This window comes from Talpa occidentalis, unplaced genomic scaffold (assembly GCF_014898055.3).
Source record: "Talpa occidentalis isolate TD23 unplaced genomic scaffold, MPIMG_talOcc4v2.1 talOcc4.6, whole genome shotgun sequence".
In the NCBI taxonomy this organism is placed as follows: domain Eukaryota; kingdom Metazoa; phylum Chordata; class Mammalia; order Eulipotyphla; family Talpidae; genus Talpa; species Talpa occidentalis.
In genome coordinates this window covers 22,959,961-22,977,266 of record NW_023604972.1, presented here as the reverse complement: position 1 = coordinate 22,977,266, position 17,306 = coordinate 22,959,961, and the positions used below count along the sequence as shown (strand labels likewise).

The window sequence follows — 17,306 nt, the reverse complement described above, 5'->3', positions numbered from 1 at the left end:
GCCAGTATCTGGCACATAGTAAGAACCCAGAAAAGGTTATTCTCAAACTAGTACGTTGTTGTGATGAGTTTGTACTTTGCACCTCTGTATTTTGACATTTACTTAACTCTATTTTTGCTTAAGTGGAAGGTGTTCTCCCAGATTTCTAAATGTCAGAACATTCTCCAAAGAAATACACATTCATCAAGATAAAAAGGTAGATAGGGTTCTGGAAAGTGATCTTAGTGCAGGCAAGAGTTTTGCAGGTATTTTTGTTCTTCACTTCGATTTTAAAGTATTTGAAATCACTACAGAGACAATTCCACAATCCTGCTATTTTGTTATGATCATTAAAATTCTCTTGGTTTAACCTCAATATGCCTCATGATTTAACCTCCATATACCACATGAGCAAGCAAAAATACCAGAGGCTCTACATGTTGATACAAAAGATTTCTTGATGTCTGGAAGTTCTGAAGATTTTCATCCCTCTTTAATGGAAGCATGTAATGCCTAGTCTCTGGTTATCTTAGAAGTGATTGGATTGGTTGTACAGTGATTGGCTAGATCAAGGACTCTTTAAAGACCAATGACCTCTGAAGTGGGACCAAGTAATAGGATCCCAATTGTTGCCACTGATTTTGTACTTTATAACCTTCGGATGGGGAGCGGTTGTAGCATGGCCTTGTACTCTGTATGTATAGACAAATTTTTTTTCCCCATTGGATGAGAGAGTCGAGAAATACGTGTTCAAGTGCCAATTCGGCAGCTGATTTGGTCTATTAAGTAAGGAAAAGTCATTTTTCCCTATAGACTAAGGAGAGACAGACATCCTGTGTAAAATCAGAGTTGATCCGGACTTGATTCTAGAATGATCTAAGTATCCCTCCAACTAAAATTCCTTGAATCTGCCTTTTCTTTCCCCTTTAGCCTTAAAGGACTTACAGAGGTGATTTTTTACATCTGTGCTATTGTAAACACGCTCTTGGAATATTCTTGGAATATTTCATTTCCTTGGAAAACAATTCATGAGTGAGTCAGCATGTAGGGGAAAAACCCACTCACAATGGACATCAAAATTGCATGAGATGGTGAAACGAGAAATGATTTTCTTTGCAAACTGAATGATGTGGTACAGAGAAACCAATTACTTATTTATAAAATGAGTGAGCGGTGGAAGGTTTTATGTGGCAGAGCTTACGTGCTATTACATATTTAGCAAGACAGAGAAGGTATCAGGGAGTTGTCTCCACGCTGCCTTCAAACTGCTATTAATATAAACGTTCCTCTCGATGAGGGAGAAAGAAAATGAGTGTCGGGCGGAGGACGAAGCAAGCAAGCAAGCAAGCAAGCAGGGCAGCCTCAAAGCTTCCCCTGCGCGCCTTCCTCACCCCCACCCCGGCCGCCCTCAGGGGAAATTCACAATTAAGGGAATTTCCTCCCGCAGCCGGGAGGGCTCCGCGCCCATGTCCACGTCACGATTAGGGCCGCCAGGGATTCTGCTGGCCCCACGGTGCCTTCCCGGCCCCTCCCGCGGGTCTCCCCAGGGGGCGGCCGAACGTCCCCCTTCGCCCCCGGACCTAGCGGGGCGGCGAGGGCCCCGGCACCCGGCGAGCGCCGCGGCGGCCGCGGGAGGGCGCGGAAACGTTTCCTGGGTGAGCGCGGCGCCCGCCCCGCTTCCGGGAGGCCGATTGCATCAGGTGAGGCGCCCGGCGCCTCCTCGGCCCAACCTGGCGGCCACTGCGCCTGCGCGCGCCGCCCCGCCCCGCCGCCGCGCACTCCACCGCGGGTTTTCCTCGCGGTCGCGGGGAGCCGGCGCTGGGAGGGGAGGTGGGGGTGACTCCCCGGGGACCCTGGGGAGGGGGCGGCCGGGAGCAATGCTGGGACCCGCCTGAGCCCGGGGAGTCGAGGGCCGCGGGAGGACGGCTGGCCCGCCAGGCTGGGGCCCGCGCTGACTCCGGCGCCAACGCGGGGGTTAGGGGGGTGGTCTTGGTCTCCCCGCGCCTCTCCGGCCGGGGAGCCCGAGATGGAACCTGGCTGTCCAGTTCCGAGTCTGCTTTTCCCCAAAGTGGGCTGAACAGGCTTCGCCCGCTGTTCATGGCCCGCAGGCGCGACAGTTGGAGCTTGGCGTGCAGAAACTCAGCCCCGGGGCGAGCACCTTTATGAGTTTATAGGAATTTCTCTGTGGCATTATTTTATGTTGCTGGAGGGTCTTGACTGTTGGCCTCCAGATGATGGGTCTGAGGGGTATTGTTCGTGGAAATTGTAGGCTTGCAAAAGCCAGGAACCCCTTCCCTCTGGGCAGTTACCCCACCCAGTCTGCCTCAGGGTCCCATTATACTGTCTTAGCATCTTGTAATTTCTCTCCTAGCACATGCCATGCTTGAAAGGACATTTTTGAGTGGTTATTTGATGGATATCTGCCTGTCTTGCTGAATAGTAAGGTCTGAAAGCAGGGATCTGGGTTTTTTTTTTTAATTCACATAGTACAAGACCTTGTGGCTACTCAATAAATTCATGATGTATGAAGAAATCAAGTAATCCCACACCCACCCTCTAGAGTTCTCCCATGAATAAGGATGGATTTTTGTGTGTGAGTTTGTTATTTGAGGAAAGACTGCATCCTGGAAGTTTGGGTAAGAGGATGAGTGAGGAGGAGCCATTTACTTTGCATTTACTATTTTGCATTTGTTTTTAGCACAATCATCCTGAAAGTGATAGACAAGGCAGTGTGTGCGTGGGTGCTTTTGTATGTATGGAGTAGTGGTTCTCAAAGTGTGATCCTCACAGAGATAAAACCAGAATCACCTGGGAATTTGTTAGATAGATGGATGGGTCCAACGCAGACCAACTCATTCACAGACTTTGGGAGTGTGGGAGTGGAAACGAGCTATCTGTTTCTTCAAGCCTGCCATGTGATTGTGACCCAGGTTCAGGTTTGACAACCACCACGCTGGTGAAGAGCAATCCTTAATATGCTTTAAGGGATATAATTCACAGCATCTGGGGTAGAACACAGATTACCACTACTATATGCATTCCCCTCGACTTTGCTTGTTTGCTTACAATTCGAGCTATAGGTAATTTTCCTGGGGGTGCAAAGAAAACCATGCTTTTCTCCTCTTGTAGGTCTGTTTCTTCCCTGAGATGATCTTGCTGTATGTAGAGGCAGGAATGACACAGGGCAGGGTTTCTGATCCTGCAGACCCGGTAAAGGAGGAGAGAGTCCTGGAGACCTCGGAGGGTTTTCAGGCTTTTAGTGGGATTTACCGGGTACATGGCAGGTAGGGGCGCTGGGGGGCCGGGAGGCTGGCAGGCCTCCCAGCCCCCAGCAAGCCATCACTCAATCTGGGCTCTCCGGCCTTCTCTCACATTCTCTCTGCTCTTCTCATGTCTCTGCTTCTCTGCTTCTGCTGGCGTCCCCATGACACCGCCCTTATAAACTCAGTCTCTCAGCCCAGGTGTACCCACTCCAGGTGCCCGCCATCAGGCACGCATTCAGGACCACAGGGTTCCCTCATCTATCCTAATGGCGGGAGAGCAGAAAAGCCTGATACTTTTTAGGATCTGTGTGTGTGTGGGGGGGGGGGCAGGCGGGTGCTGGGGTTCTGGATCAGGAAACTGAAGTAAGGAGATCTCCCTCACCTGCAAGTTACAGCTGCGTGGCTGTGGGCCGCTCTCACCTGGGGACATTTTCCTGTTACAAGGGAAAGCGGAAAGGTGGGAGAAAACACGAGCCAGGGACGGGTTACCCAACTGTCTTCAGGTGCAGACAGATGCCAACCACAGGGCGGGGCTTTGCGGCTACACCGCGACCCCCATCTACGGGTCATTAAGGCTCCCACTGATGTCTCTCAGCCTCCTTCCCACAAGATTTGGGGACGGCGCATCCCGGCTCCTCGCAGCCGGGGCCTGCAGGGGTCGCACTAGCCGCGCGGCCCGCCCCCTTCCCCGGCCCCCGCCCCGCCCCCGGCCCCGCCTTCCTCGGGCTCGGCCCCGCCCGGCCGGGCCCCTCCAGCCTCTCCAGGCGCAGCCGCCGCCAAAGCCTGGAGAAGTGGAATCTCGCCGGCGCCGCTCGCAGCGCGGGCCTCCGGGGCCGCACCGGGCATGCTCAGTCGCGAGCCCGTCCCGGTCTCAAGTAGGAAGCTCGTGCGCTGCGCCCGCAGCTGATCCGGGCGCTCCGGGGAGGGCGAGTCTGGAGCGGAGCTGCCGGCGCCGGAGCCGAGGCGTGCGCCGCGCGCCCCACGGGTGAGCCCGCTTGCTCTGCGCGCCGTGGCCCCGGGTCTGCGGGCGGCCCGGGGTGCGGGCGAGGGACCGGGCAGCGGCTGCGGTGTTCGGCGAGCGGCTTCGCGCAGCCCCGCCGGCTGCTCTTCTGCGCCCGGCCCCGAGGGCTCCGCGGCCACCGCCGGCCGCCCAGCCGCAGCCACAGCTGCAGCAGCTGCCGCCGCATCTGCAGGGCGCCCGCTGCGGAGTCCCGCGCGCCCGGCGCCCGCAGCGCAGGCGGGTGGCACGCGATGCGGACTCACTCCTCGACTTCCATCCCTCCCGCTTCCCTGCGCCCTCTTCTCCCCCTCGGCTGCCCGAGCTTGGCAGGGCCTGGGCGGGGGAGACAGGTTGGAGGGGGTACGCCCGGGTGGGGGCTGCGGAGGGGAAAGTGCGGGTGGGCGCTGGCGGGCAAGAGCGCACACCCCCTTGCCTGGCACCAGCCTCTGCTGTGCGCCCGGGCGCTCCCTCCCGGGGAGGCGGCGCGCTCCTGCCGGGGAGTTGGGGACGAGGCTGGCATCTCCGGGGGGTCGGACGCCAGCCGCTGCGAGATCAAAGGGGGAAAAGTTCATTTTCCCTCTCGGAGGCAGAGAGAGCGTTTTAACTAGAAAATGGCTGGACGAAGGGAGCCCAATCCGGGGAGCTGGCCGGCGGGTCCTGGAAGCCCCTCTTCGGCCCGCCGGGCGGAATGGAGGTTAGAGCAGCGCTAGGTGTGACATTTGTGCGGTAAGAACATTGCTGGGCCGTGGGGAAGAGATGCGGAGTCCCGAGAAACAAGGAAAGGTGCTGTCGACATCGGTGAAGGGATCTGGAACCAAGGGGTCAGGGGCAAAAGGTCGAGAGAGGTTGGGGCTTGAATTAAAAAAAAACAAAAACAAAAGAAAACCAACAAAGTACGGAAAAATCAGACCTAAGAGTTGTGACTGTTGAATAATCAAGTTCTGCACAGGCTCAAGCCACGACTGTCACAAGCGTTTTTGGTTGGATTTAAGTGGTGGTGGTGGAGGAAGGTGTGCAAGATGGAGAGGAGAAGAAATAAGGTCCGTGTATGAGGCTGGGACCAGGCTGGGCTCTCAGAGGGCAGTTTTGTCTTAGAAATTACCCAGTCAGTTGGCTTTCCATTGTGCCTGATGACTTAGGTGAAAGCACAGAATGATGCCTGCAGTGGTGTTTGAATTTCCAAGAAATAAGGAAACTTTGTGAAGTTGCCATTGGTTTGTCATTTGTTTTAATATTTCATTGTTTAAAAAAAACCAGCTGTGGTGTCTTGATCTGTTGTTCTCTATTTGGGTATCCTGAGTTTTTTTTTTTTTTTTTTCCGCTTGTGATGGGTTTATATTTCATATCTGTCCTCAAATAGCCACAATGATTAAGAGAAGCTGGCCTTTCAGGAACAGACAGAATACTTGAAGGGTAATTTCTTTAGAACTTAGGTAGCAGCTTTGTTGTGTTTTCAGTTTGTTGCTTGAAAGCAATATTTGTTCAACAATTGTTTATTGTAACTTGCTGAGTCCTAGAAATGGCACTGTTTTGAAAGAAATGACATTTGTCAAGATGAGAAACCTTCATGCTGGGGAAAGGCTGAGAGAACACAGGTGGCAGTAGAGTACAGTGGGCTGGTAATCAGAACACCGAGGGGGGAAACAGATGCAGAATTTCCATTGCTGTCCTTCTGTCAATCCACTTACTACCTTTACCCTGAAAAATCAGTGTCTTTGTAGGCTGAACTGTACCTAGGGATATGCACAGATCCTTTGAGAAAGGTCTCTAAGGTTAGGATCCCTTTTTGGAGAAGGTGCTTATGTCTTAATGCCTTTATCCTCTCTTCCAAAAGATACTTTTAACTAAATGATTAAAAGAACTAGCATGATCACCTTTCTGAAACTTCTGTAAAGTGACAGTGGAAAAACTCTAGGAGCTGAACTGTAAAAGACTGGTGTTTTAAACTTAAGGAGTAATGTGAATACTGACTGCACAATTATTTAGGAAAATACCACTAAATATTGCAAGAATCCACTTGTACAAAGATGAAATATTTTAAAACGGTTACTCATGTTTTGACTTTTGGTGGTTGTTTTCTTTTTCTGCCACCAAAGGAAAAATAATAAACATCAAATTACATTTTTTTCTGTTACAGCAGGGATTAGTTAATACTGAAAATGTTGCAATAATATTAGAATAGTGTTATGTTGACTTTTTGACTACCCGGATTTCTGGATATCCAAATTTGTTTTTTTAAGTTTTCTCCCTCTATACCTTTTTCAGTTACACTTTTAACATAAAAAATACTCTGGTGATTATAACACCTTCAGTTTCCCAGGGTGCAGGACAGACTTTTAGGGAAGTATTGTGAGAAGGTATTAATAGGTATGTGGGCAGTACTTACCTTCTTACCCCGGGTTTAGGAAACTAGCATTGGTTCAGTGCTTGCTGTGTGCCAGGCACTAAGTTTCTTACACACATCAGCTTCTGTGTCAGTATCTTTGAAATAAATGTTCAGGAGGTGGACTCAGCAACAGGACTTGAAAGTTTTAGCTCATGAGACTGTCTTCAACTGATTTCATTATTATTCAATAAGCATTCTCTTGTAAAAACATTTTTGATTTGTTGTTTGGAATTAGATTTGATTGGAACAGCATGTCTTCAAAATGATTTGAATGTTTTTCAGAAACTTCCATCCATATTTGGAAACTGTTTTGTGTTCATTTACTTTCAACCATGTTGTACTACCAACAGATGAACTAAAATGTAAGGAAGATAAACTCAAATTACCCACTTTAATTTTAATGTTATTAGTACGTATTTTGTTTGTTGATACTTGTGGATGGTGTTTTTCTCAGTTGAAATGGTTTGTTAGAGGCAGAGTGACAGACTCTCCATAATAAAAATTCTGGTGGGATGTGGTGGTAAAACTTGCGTTCTGGGCCAGATTTGTGTCTGCTGCTTTAATTTTCTGTATAGTCACACAGTCGGTTTCCTTCTCTGGGCCTCAGTTTTCCTTTCTGTAAAATGCAGGAGTTGCAGTAAAAAGTGGATGTCTCTTGGCTCCTTCCTGTCCCACTTGAGAGGGCCTGCCATGCAGCCATTTGAGAATGGCAGGTGTCATTTAGAATGTTAGATGAAGCTGATTTTGCGTTTCACTAAGTCTGGTCTGTCCTGCTTTGTCAAATGCTTTTGTTTTCTTTTTTGCCATTCCTCCCTCCCTTTTAGTTTTCATTTGTCAAAGAATGGTTGTCATAAAATTAACTCTTTGTGGCCTTGCCAAATCTAGATCAACGATAAGGTAATGCTTATTTTATGTAAAACACATTAGATAGTTAAGATTATTTTATATTTCTTTTGAGGGGAGCTTCTGCTATTGGTCAGGCAGATAATCCGGGAAAGAAGACTCCTCCAGACCTGTAGGGGAGGGTGTCCTGGGCCCACCTATGTGAAATTTTGGCAAGTCTTTTCCATATCCCCAACTTCTCTCTTTAGGCCTTTATTAGAAAGGCAGCCCTGAGTTGCTGGAGTAAGATTATCATCATTTCCTGATGGTGCCATCTTTGCATTGGGCAGTTGTCCATGGTGGGCTGCTGTAGCAGTAGTAGCAGGTGACAGTTGTCAGAATGCACCTGCTTCTCTTTGGCAAGATCATGAACTTTTTTTTTTTGGCAAGCTATGATGATGGGGCAAAGAGCAAAGGAAACCAATCCCACTTGGTGTTTGTAGAGTACTTTTGCTTTCTAGATGTTCACCTCATTAGCCTTTAGTACGGCAGGTGAGGAGAAGCCTGAGTTAGTGTCCGCATTTAAATAGACAGTATGTCTCCATCCAGTGCTTTCTGTGGCCACCTGGCTCCAGGGTTGCTGGGTCCCTGGTTGGGGTGGGGCAGTAACTCCAAACGGGGCAAAAGAGCTGTAAGAGAGGACCGGTGGCAGGTAGAGTCAAGCCGTCACTGCTTGGCAAGAAGTAAGAAACCTGGGCCAGTTTAAAGGTATTTGAGGCCTTTGGTCATAGAGTTAAAGGAGACAATGTCTTTCTACATCATCTTATTCCACAATGTTTAACCCTTGCATTGTTTCCTAAACTTTGAACAAGTGCTAGACCAGGTATTGCTTTTATAATCAGGAAAAATGTCCCCATGTATAGATTCTTTTTTTTTTTTTAAAGATTTATTTATTTATACAAGCACTGGGTACAGTCAGAAGCATGGGAGGGTGAGAGAATTCACCAGAGTCAGAGCAGGGAACAGAACATGCAGACTGACAAAGTACACTGCTGAGGGGAGCAGAGGGCGCTGCAGGAGAGCTCTGTCGCGCCATGTGGGGCCCTTGCCGGTGGTTGGAGATCGAACCGGCGCTGCAGAGGCTGTGGGCAGCTTTGCAGCCAGCGCTCAACTGCTGCGCCACCAGGGGAGGCCCCCCATGTATAGATTCTTATGGACAAAGGTTGCAAAAGAGCTTGGAAAAAATGAATGATAGGGAATTGTAGGTGAAGGTTTTTCTTCATTCGATTTGACAGTGGTTATACATATAGTGAACCATTCTGTCTTGTGCTGCTTGTGAAATTTTCCAAAATTTTCTTTGTTGGGAAACACCTAAAGTTTCTGAAATGTTACTGTACTGGAAAGTATGCTTCAGGAATGCTTGGAGAGGGAGGAAGAGCGCCCCCTCCCCTTGTAAAACTTGACTAAAAAGAATGCTGTTTGGGACCTGACCTTAGAGGAGACGTGTACTCTTTTTTTTATTGTTACTTTTTAAATTTTATATATTTTTTACATCATTTTTCATTTTTGCACAATGTACACATTTTCATCTTGGTTATAGTCCCCATACAATTCCCACCTCCCCTTGTTTTGACCAAACCCTCCTCTTAGCCTCCTTCCCTCTCTCCCCAGTGTGTCTCTGGTTTATAGTTGCTTGTTGAGTTTGATTTTTACTTTATTATAATTAGTCTTTTTCCTGGTCCCTTATTTAGGTTTTCTAAATTCCTGCTATGAGTGAGACCATCTGGTATTTTTCTTTTTCTTTCCAGCTTATTTCACTGAGCATGATCCCTTCCAGCTCCCTCCATGTTGCTGCAAATTGCATGTGTTTATCTTTTTTGATTGCTGAGTAATATTCCATTGAGTATATGTACCACATCTTCTTGATCCAGTCATCTATTACTCTTTTTTTTTTTTAAATTTATTTATTTATTTGTACAAGCACTGGGTACAGTCAGAAGCGTGGGAGGGTGAGAGGATTCACCAGAAACAGAGTGGGGAACAGAACAGGCAGACTGACGAAACACACTGCTGAGGGGAGCAGCGGGTGTAGCAGGAGAGGTCTGCACGCCATGTGGGACCCTCGCCCGGTGGCCGGGGATGTAACTGGCGCTGCAGAGGCTGCGAGCAGCTTCGCAGCCCAGGGCTCAACTGCTGCGCCACCAGGGGAGGCCCTTATCTATTACTCTTATGGACACAGATGGAAGAGAATTTGCAGAGTGCTGGAGAATGAAGAGTGAGGCCATGCTGAGGCAGGAGGGAAGAGTGCTCATTACTGGTGGTATGGGGAGCAGGTTTCCAGTGTCGCTGCCCTGTAAATCAGAGCCACGCTTGCAAACATTGTAAAGTAACTGAGTGTCTAATATATGCAAAGCTGGTGCTAGGCCTACAGGCTATTGTCTGTTGGTAACATTTTCATTGTCCTTATCAAAATGATAACAGTGACACTGTAGTGAATATTTCATAAGTGTTTTCCAATTAGAAGATGTGTCCTTTTCTCTGAGTTTGTACTCTTCCAATTTGGGGTTATGATCTCTGTTATGAATTGATGGGAATGTTTTTATTTGGCAGCTTAATGGCCCATGAAATTGATACATCTGGGAATCCCAGCCTGAGGTATAGAGAGCCCTGGCCTCAGGATCCAGTGAGTAGCAGAGTCCAGGCCGAACGGTGGAGCTTATGGGTGGGCTGATGGGGCCTCTGGGCCTTCCAGGAATGTAGAGTCACTGGTCCAGGCCCAAGGTCCCAAGAACAGAGAAGAAGCTAATTTTGAAAGTGCTCTGGGAATCAGTGAGTATTTTTGAATTATAGCCCAAGAATAACTAGGAAAGTGCCAAGATGAAAGATGAAGGTCTGAGAGCTGAAAGGACAAGTGATTGAAATGTGAATTTTAGCAGTCAGTGCCTCAGAATGACAGATCTTAGCATTTCTTTCTTTGCGTGCAGTCCTCTTTCTGCCCAAACAGCATGCTTTAGCTTTTCGGGGTTGGTGATTCCTGGAACTACAGATGGAGCACAGGAATTATGTCACAGCCAGCTTAGTTTGGAACCCTGCAGAATCAGGCCCCCCAGGGTGAGCCTTGATGAGTCACTGGAGGAAGCTTAAAAATCATTTGCTTTAAAAAAAAAAAAAAGTGGAATTGCTATCATTCACCTTAGTTTTAGTTGCTGATGGGAAGTGGCAGGGAGGAGGGTTAATAAAAACAAATTATGGGCTCATGGCCATGTTGATACTTTGGGAAACACTGATTTAACCTCAGAATCCTCTAGTGATCCAACCCGAACTGATTATTCTTCCCAAGAATCAAGTTTTATTCATTTATGCCTTTTCCAGATCCTTAGTGGAGACATAGGTGTATTCAGTTAGTAACATCCAGAAACCTCAGCCACATCTGTTCTTGCCTTCTGTCAGCTAATATTTATTAAGAACTGGTGTGCCAGGCTCTGTGCTACATTCAGGAAGATGGAGAGGAATGGAGGAGAGCGTGGTGCTGCCGTAGAGATGTGAGTGTGAAGATCTGAGAGAGTAGAGAGAAGAGCTGGTCTCGCTCTGCAAGACTGAGGGCCCCATGGCCTAGAAGACAGAGCACCACACTCCCAGTGGACAGTCCCACCACACAGAAAAGCCCATACTTTCTCCTTTCCCATCTTTCCTGGACTCTCCAGAACTGTCAAAGCCTGTTTCTTCTACCTATTGCTTAGGATTTGCTCTTCCCTCTGGGGCCTTAGATTGTTGGCCTTTCAAATCTCTATAGCAGTGGTTGTCCGAGGGGCCAGTTTGGTCCTCCAGGGAACATTTGGCAGCATCTGGAAGCCTTTTTGAAGGTCTTAACTGTGGCATCTGGGGGGTGTAGGTCAGGATAATGCTAACTGTCCCAAGGGGCATACACAGAACAGCCTTACGGGGAGATAGCAGGGGTTTGGGAGTTATGAAGCAGACTCTTGAGGTTTACTGCTGTGCAATTTAATAGCCATATGATTGTGGACAACAGAATTTTACTTGGGCATTTATATAGTGCCTCAGTTGCCTCATCCATACATAGGGATACTCATGATGCCTTTTTGATGTGGCTGTTATAATGATTTTCTGAGTTATAACGATTTATGTAGAATCAGGACTGTAGATCAATAAGGCTTTAGCAGTTATTTTTAGTTTTAAGCCAGACTTTAACTTTTAACTCTAAAGAGCTTGAGTCTGGATGTCCAGGGCAGCTGACCTTGGGATACCACCTCCTAGAATCTTTGGTGTAGGAAGTGGTCACTGTTTGGTTTCTCAGATTCCTTTTTATACTGAGGTTTTATTTTCTCCTTCATGATTCTAGACTTTTGATAGCTTTGCCTTTCATTCTTTTTTCTCAGGGATCCAAATTTATGCCCTTAATGAACCTTCCCCCTAGAGGGCTGAGAAATATATTTATGATTTTCCTTAGCTCTGTCTATTTTGGGAATGGTGAGAAAATGGGAAGCAGGTCAGGGGAGAAGTTGCATTACTTCCTGATTGTCACAGCTCCCTTCTTTATAAAATTCTTGTGCAGGATTGAGAGGCAGGTGGTAGTGCCTGCTTAGTAACTCTTCCCTCTACGCCCACCAGATCCACCCCCAAGTTAGGTGCCTGCGACTTCCAAAATACCCTGCAATTGGGTCACAACATTATCTGCCTGCTTGAAATCATTTCTAAACACTAAAGCAAAGGCACAGACTGTGTTAGTGTGATTTGAAAATATCTCCATCCTCTGCTTTAAGCTTTGCAGAGTAGTTCTGAAAACAAAAGAAAGCAAAATTGTTATCTCAATTAGGTGACTTTCACTGTGTCATAGATTCACTGGCAAAAGCACTCAAACCATGGACCTTTCTGACTTTCACAGGAAGATGAGCTTGTGGATTCCATTCAACAGATCAGATTTACTGTTGAATTCTTATAACATAATTGATTTATAAAGGTGTTCATTCAGTGTTTTGAATTTATCAAGAGACTTAGGAAAAGATTAAGAAATTCGGTTGTTTAGCTTTAGGATTCCTTCCCCATGACAAGGTCATCTCTCCCCTGAATGAAAACAGTGGCCTCTCCATGGCCTCCTGGCTTGTCTAGCTCCATTCATTCAGTTTGGCTTCCGGAGCGCTGGGCGCTGTTCCAAATGCTGCTAGTGGAAACTGACCAGGATGGCTCCTGCCTCTGCTTGCTGCAAGCTGTCAATCTATAAGGAAAGACTGACAGCTGAGCAACTAAGCACAATAAAATATGATGTGTGCTACCAGTGTGTTCAGTGCTTCCTTAACCAGCATCTGCCTTGGATGGGTGTGGGGCTGTGAGGCAAGTCTTCTCAGAGGTAGGGATGCTCAAGACACCCCTTAGCGCCCTGGCAGCTCCATCTCTGTGGCTGTGTCAGGTGTACCTGAGCTGCCAGCACCCTCTCGGAGATCTGTCATTTCTGATAGCGTGCCCCCGGTTTCCTTCCAACCCCTGCCCCTTCTCACCTAGCTGTCTGCAGCTGCCTTCTGTGAGGACTCTCTGTTCTCTGCAGTGTCTCCAAGGTGATCTCCTGAAATCTTCTGCAGGTCTGGGCATGCCCATCCCACCCCTCAGGGGCTCCTCACTGTTCTCAGGGTGAATCCCAGCTCCTTGCAGGGCACCGGCACACTTCATGATCCTGTGTCCTTCCGTCTCCTGCACCAGCTTGAGCCACACTGTTCTCACCACAGAGCCGGCTCTCTGCCCTTCCCACTTTTACCCTCTGTTCCTGTTGCCTGCAGCTATCCTTCCTCTGTCTCTTCATTACCTGCTAGTCTTTTTTTCCTCCTTCAGGAAGTAGCTTAGTCATTATCCACCTATTGTGTCAGGATGACCTGAGGGCTTGCAAAACCCTTGTTTAAAAACCCTTCACTGGCCCCACCCTCTCAGCTTCCAACTCCACCAGTCTGTGGTCTGGTAAAATGGCAGGTATCCTATCCCAGGTGACATGGACTCTGCTGGTTAGGGGACCACACTTGGAAGACAGGTGCCACCTAGGACAGGCGACTGGTTCTCCTTTAGACTGTAAGCCCTTGAGAGATGGCATGGGTTACTCACTTCATCCTTCGTGTTCCCAGTGCTTAGAAAGTCCTAGGTGCTCAATAAATGTCTGTCAAAGTATGACTATGTGAATAAAAAGACTTTTGTCTTTGGAGGCTTTAATAAATATGCCCCAGAACCTTTTCAGCAACTTGTGCTGAGAGTTTACCAGCACTTGAGAGGGAATAGGCTTCTAGCCTGCTGTTAATGAGCTCAGTATGGGTTTGGTTAACATAAGAGCCAGTTCACTTTGTGGTTTTGTGTCCAAATTCCAGAAAGCCCTAGGGGAGAAACTCACTTTAAACCCATTGTTTCTGGAATGACTCAAAAGTATGTTTCCTTATAGTGGCTTATTATGAAAAAATGTGTCCAAAGGAAATGCAGATGCCATTTAATTTAGCGGCCATAGTGTAAGCATGACCTCTTTATTTGAAATAATAAATCATATTGAAGTGCAATTAAATGTAACCAGATGTTTAAGAAATCATTTTTCCATGAGAGAAGGAGGAATAGCAGGCTACTTCATTTATATAGTCATTCCACAAGTGTTTATTGAGCACTTACTATGTGCCAGTAGGCCTAGGGGTACAGTAATGAGTAAAACACTCTCTGCTGTCTTGGTGGGAGGTGCTATAAAGAAGACAGAGATGAATAATATGATTCAAAGTGCTAAATGGGCTCCTATAGATCAAGTGGTCTGCGGAGGTGACTGCCCCGTCTTGGGCCAGTGAGTGATGCCGAGTCAAGATCATGACACAAACAGGAACAATTTCAGGCCCAGAGAAGGGTGCAGAGGGCTGGCTTGCTTTGAAACATCTCTTCAGGAACCACTAATGCCCCACTAGTTCTGATGATTGGATCGATGTTACCTAATTGTACCCCCTTGCCTAGTCCTTGCTGCTAACCTGGCTTCCATGTCCTCTAAAGTAGCACTTCCCAAAGTGTGTTCACTGAAACCTGAGACATTAGAAATAGGTCATAAATAAAGGTTTCTACCATCAAATTGGGAAAACTATATCGTCTCTCTCCCCAGAAGTCTTGCTGCAAAGAAATGTGTTCATTTTGTTACAGGGCGGAGAGAGGGGCACCCCAGACCCCGCAAACCTGCCTGCTCTAAATAGGTTCTGCCATCCGCCACATCAGCACAAAACATATGAGACTTTAATGGGAAGGAACTTTAATACAATTAGGAAACAATACAGGAAAGGCAAAGAAAATAGTTTCTAAATCAAGCACCCAAAGTTACCCGTCCCTTTGTGGGTAAAACTCCACCTAAATGGAATTGGCCCAGAGCAAGGCCCCAAAGCCTGCCCCAAGTCTAAAGCATCTTCCAGTGGGAACCCATAGAAAAGGATCAGAAACAACCAGACAAGTCTGGAAGGAAAAGAGCAATATCAAAATCAAGACAAAACTGCCATTGTCACCTCCCCACGGGTCTCACCCACATCTGTGTCACCCAGTCCACGACCAAAAGGCAAACGCAGTTTCTTCACGTGTCTCTTGGCTCCATGTGCCTCCTCCAGGTCTCCTTCTGGCTCTCCATCCTGCTTCCTTCCTTCCTCAGTCTCCTCTGCAGCTTCTTCTCTCCCTGCTCAGCTCCATCCTCCAGGGAACCTGGAACCTCCCCCTTTCCTGGGGACCACCCTGTTACAATTTCATTTACTCAGCACTGGCCCATGGATCTATTTTGCATAATCTGCTTTGAAATCGTGTTTTTTGGGGCACACCTGTGGCAACCAGCTCTAACGGTGACGCTGGGTACACACCTAAACAAATGTTCACATTATGCACACGTACTCGCCACCTTCCATTCTCCCTTCAGTGGCTTTCTGATCATTGTCAACGACTGCAGGGTCTTCAGCAGGGTCCTCATGTTGGTTTTCCTGGTACCTTGTCCCCAGTTGATCAGTGCCACTGATTTGTGTCCAGAAATAAAAAGCAGTTCAGGCCCAAAGATCATTGCTCATCTACTATGTTCAGGGAGGAACTGTTATGTCAAGCAGGATTCAGCCTGTTCTGTGTATGCTTTTGCCTCAGTTAATTTAATGAAGAGTGATTTTTGACTTGAGATGCCCAAATTATGACTTCATTCTATTGTCTTTTGGGTATGTAGCCATTACCTTGGGTGTCAGCTGACCCTCAGAGGAAGCAGAGGGCAGAGGAGTGACCTATTGGAGTTGCTAAGGGTGAACTTTAGGTATGAGAAAAATAAACTTAGGGTCAGACGTGGGGTTTTGCTGATGCTGTTGACTCTTACTCCCCACTTAAAAAAATGACATTTAGATTTCCTTTCCACAGAGGCATCTTTAGTTTTGGTCCTTCCAGAAGTCAGAGCAGATGGCCTGGATCTGTTTTTCTCAAGAGTTTTATTCTCTGATAATGTTTATGGTTCTACTTTAACAAAGCAAGCTGGGAAAGGGAAAGGTGGGGCAAGCTCACTAAAAATTTTCATTCAATGGGGGCGCCCAGGATGTGTCTTTGTGAAAGAATATTGATATAAGTAGCAAAAATCAGAGGGAAAAAGTGTTTGGCTAGTTGTCAGGGATGGGAGGAGGTTACTGCCCACGTTGCTGAATTTTTTTAAGCTTGGGGCAATTTTCAGAAAGGTACAGTGGGGTTTATTGAGAAGTGGATTAAAGAAGCTGCAGGTATAGGTGGACCAGCCCCAGAAACATTCCATTCAGGTAAGGAAGCAGGCCTGGAAGGCTAGGCAGAATTAGAGCTTGGAATCCCTGTGAATTCCTTCTAGTTCAAGTAATTTAGACTTTGAATTTGTAATGATCAGTCCTTTTGGGTCCTCCTTTGTTGGGTTATTCTCACTTCATGGTGCTCGTGGTCTCCCTTGATGAGAGAAGAAATTTCCAGTGAGCAGTAAGGGTGTTGCTTACCATTACAGTGGAACTCCATGCCTTCAATTATCTAGTATCTCAAAATTCAGGAGGAAAAAAAATCCCACATTCAAATGAAATGTTTCCAATGATTTAAGCAGAAAATATATGTGCAGTGGTACAACAAAAGTAACACGTTCTTATTCATGAGACTTAGCAATTGGGTCAGTGTCGTTTTCTAAAAATGTCTTTTTTTCCAGAACTTGAGGTTATTTCTACTAAAATAAATAAAGGAAGTCTTGCTTCCATCAACTTATGATGGCAAAGTCATCTTCTGCTGATTTGAGTTTTATTTCAGTTCAAGTCATTTTCCTTCACTGATTCTAGATCCTGCTGTTTTATATAAATTATATATATAACAAGCTGCAAGTAGAAATATGAAACAAAAATAAGGTGCCAGTTTTATTGAATTTTTATCTTCCTCCCCCTTAATTCTGAGGACATATGGATTGAAAAAAAAATTAGGAGAATGTTGATTTGCGGCAGCATTATTTATTCCTGTAAAGAAAACAAGAATTTCATTAGATGCTGTTGTGCTGTTTTCCATCGAGAGAGATAATGGTGGGATGGATGGCCACATTTTAAATTTGTACACATTTTTGCTTAACATTCAAATGACTTTTACAGGAGCACTTATGAAGGTGTTGCCTTCTTTCTGCAGCACCAACGATTAAATAATATGGTATTGTCTTGTCAGGGACAATTTCTCTATATCAGAGTGGAACTTCAGGCAGTTGTAGCTTATTTCTGCCTTAGGAGAGCTAGGTGGAGACACATTTTCACAAAAACACATTTTCCCCCCTTAATATTAACCTTCAAAGTTCATTTTTAAAATAACTGGAGATAGAGCATTTTGATGGATAGTTAGTGAAAGAAAGAGA

General features: G+C 46.6%; 1 protein-coding gene across 10 annotated transcripts in view; it reads left to right on the top strand.

Moving 5' to 3' along the window:
* APBB2 (amyloid beta precursor protein binding family B member 2) overlaps positions 1-17,306 on the top strand; it is a 359,532-nt gene that overhangs the window by 33,105 nt on the left and 309,121 nt on the right. For 2 of the 10 annotated variants that reach the window (XM_037530235.2, XM_054688337.1), the window contains exon 1: positions 4,110-4,227. The exons of the other annotated variants lie outside the window; for them this stretch is intronic. The gene's annotated coding sequence lies outside the window, so the exon portion shown is untranslated. Of the gene's footprint in view, positions 1-4,109; positions 4,228-17,306 lie in introns of those variants that run through there. 10 annotated transcript variants of the gene reach the window in all.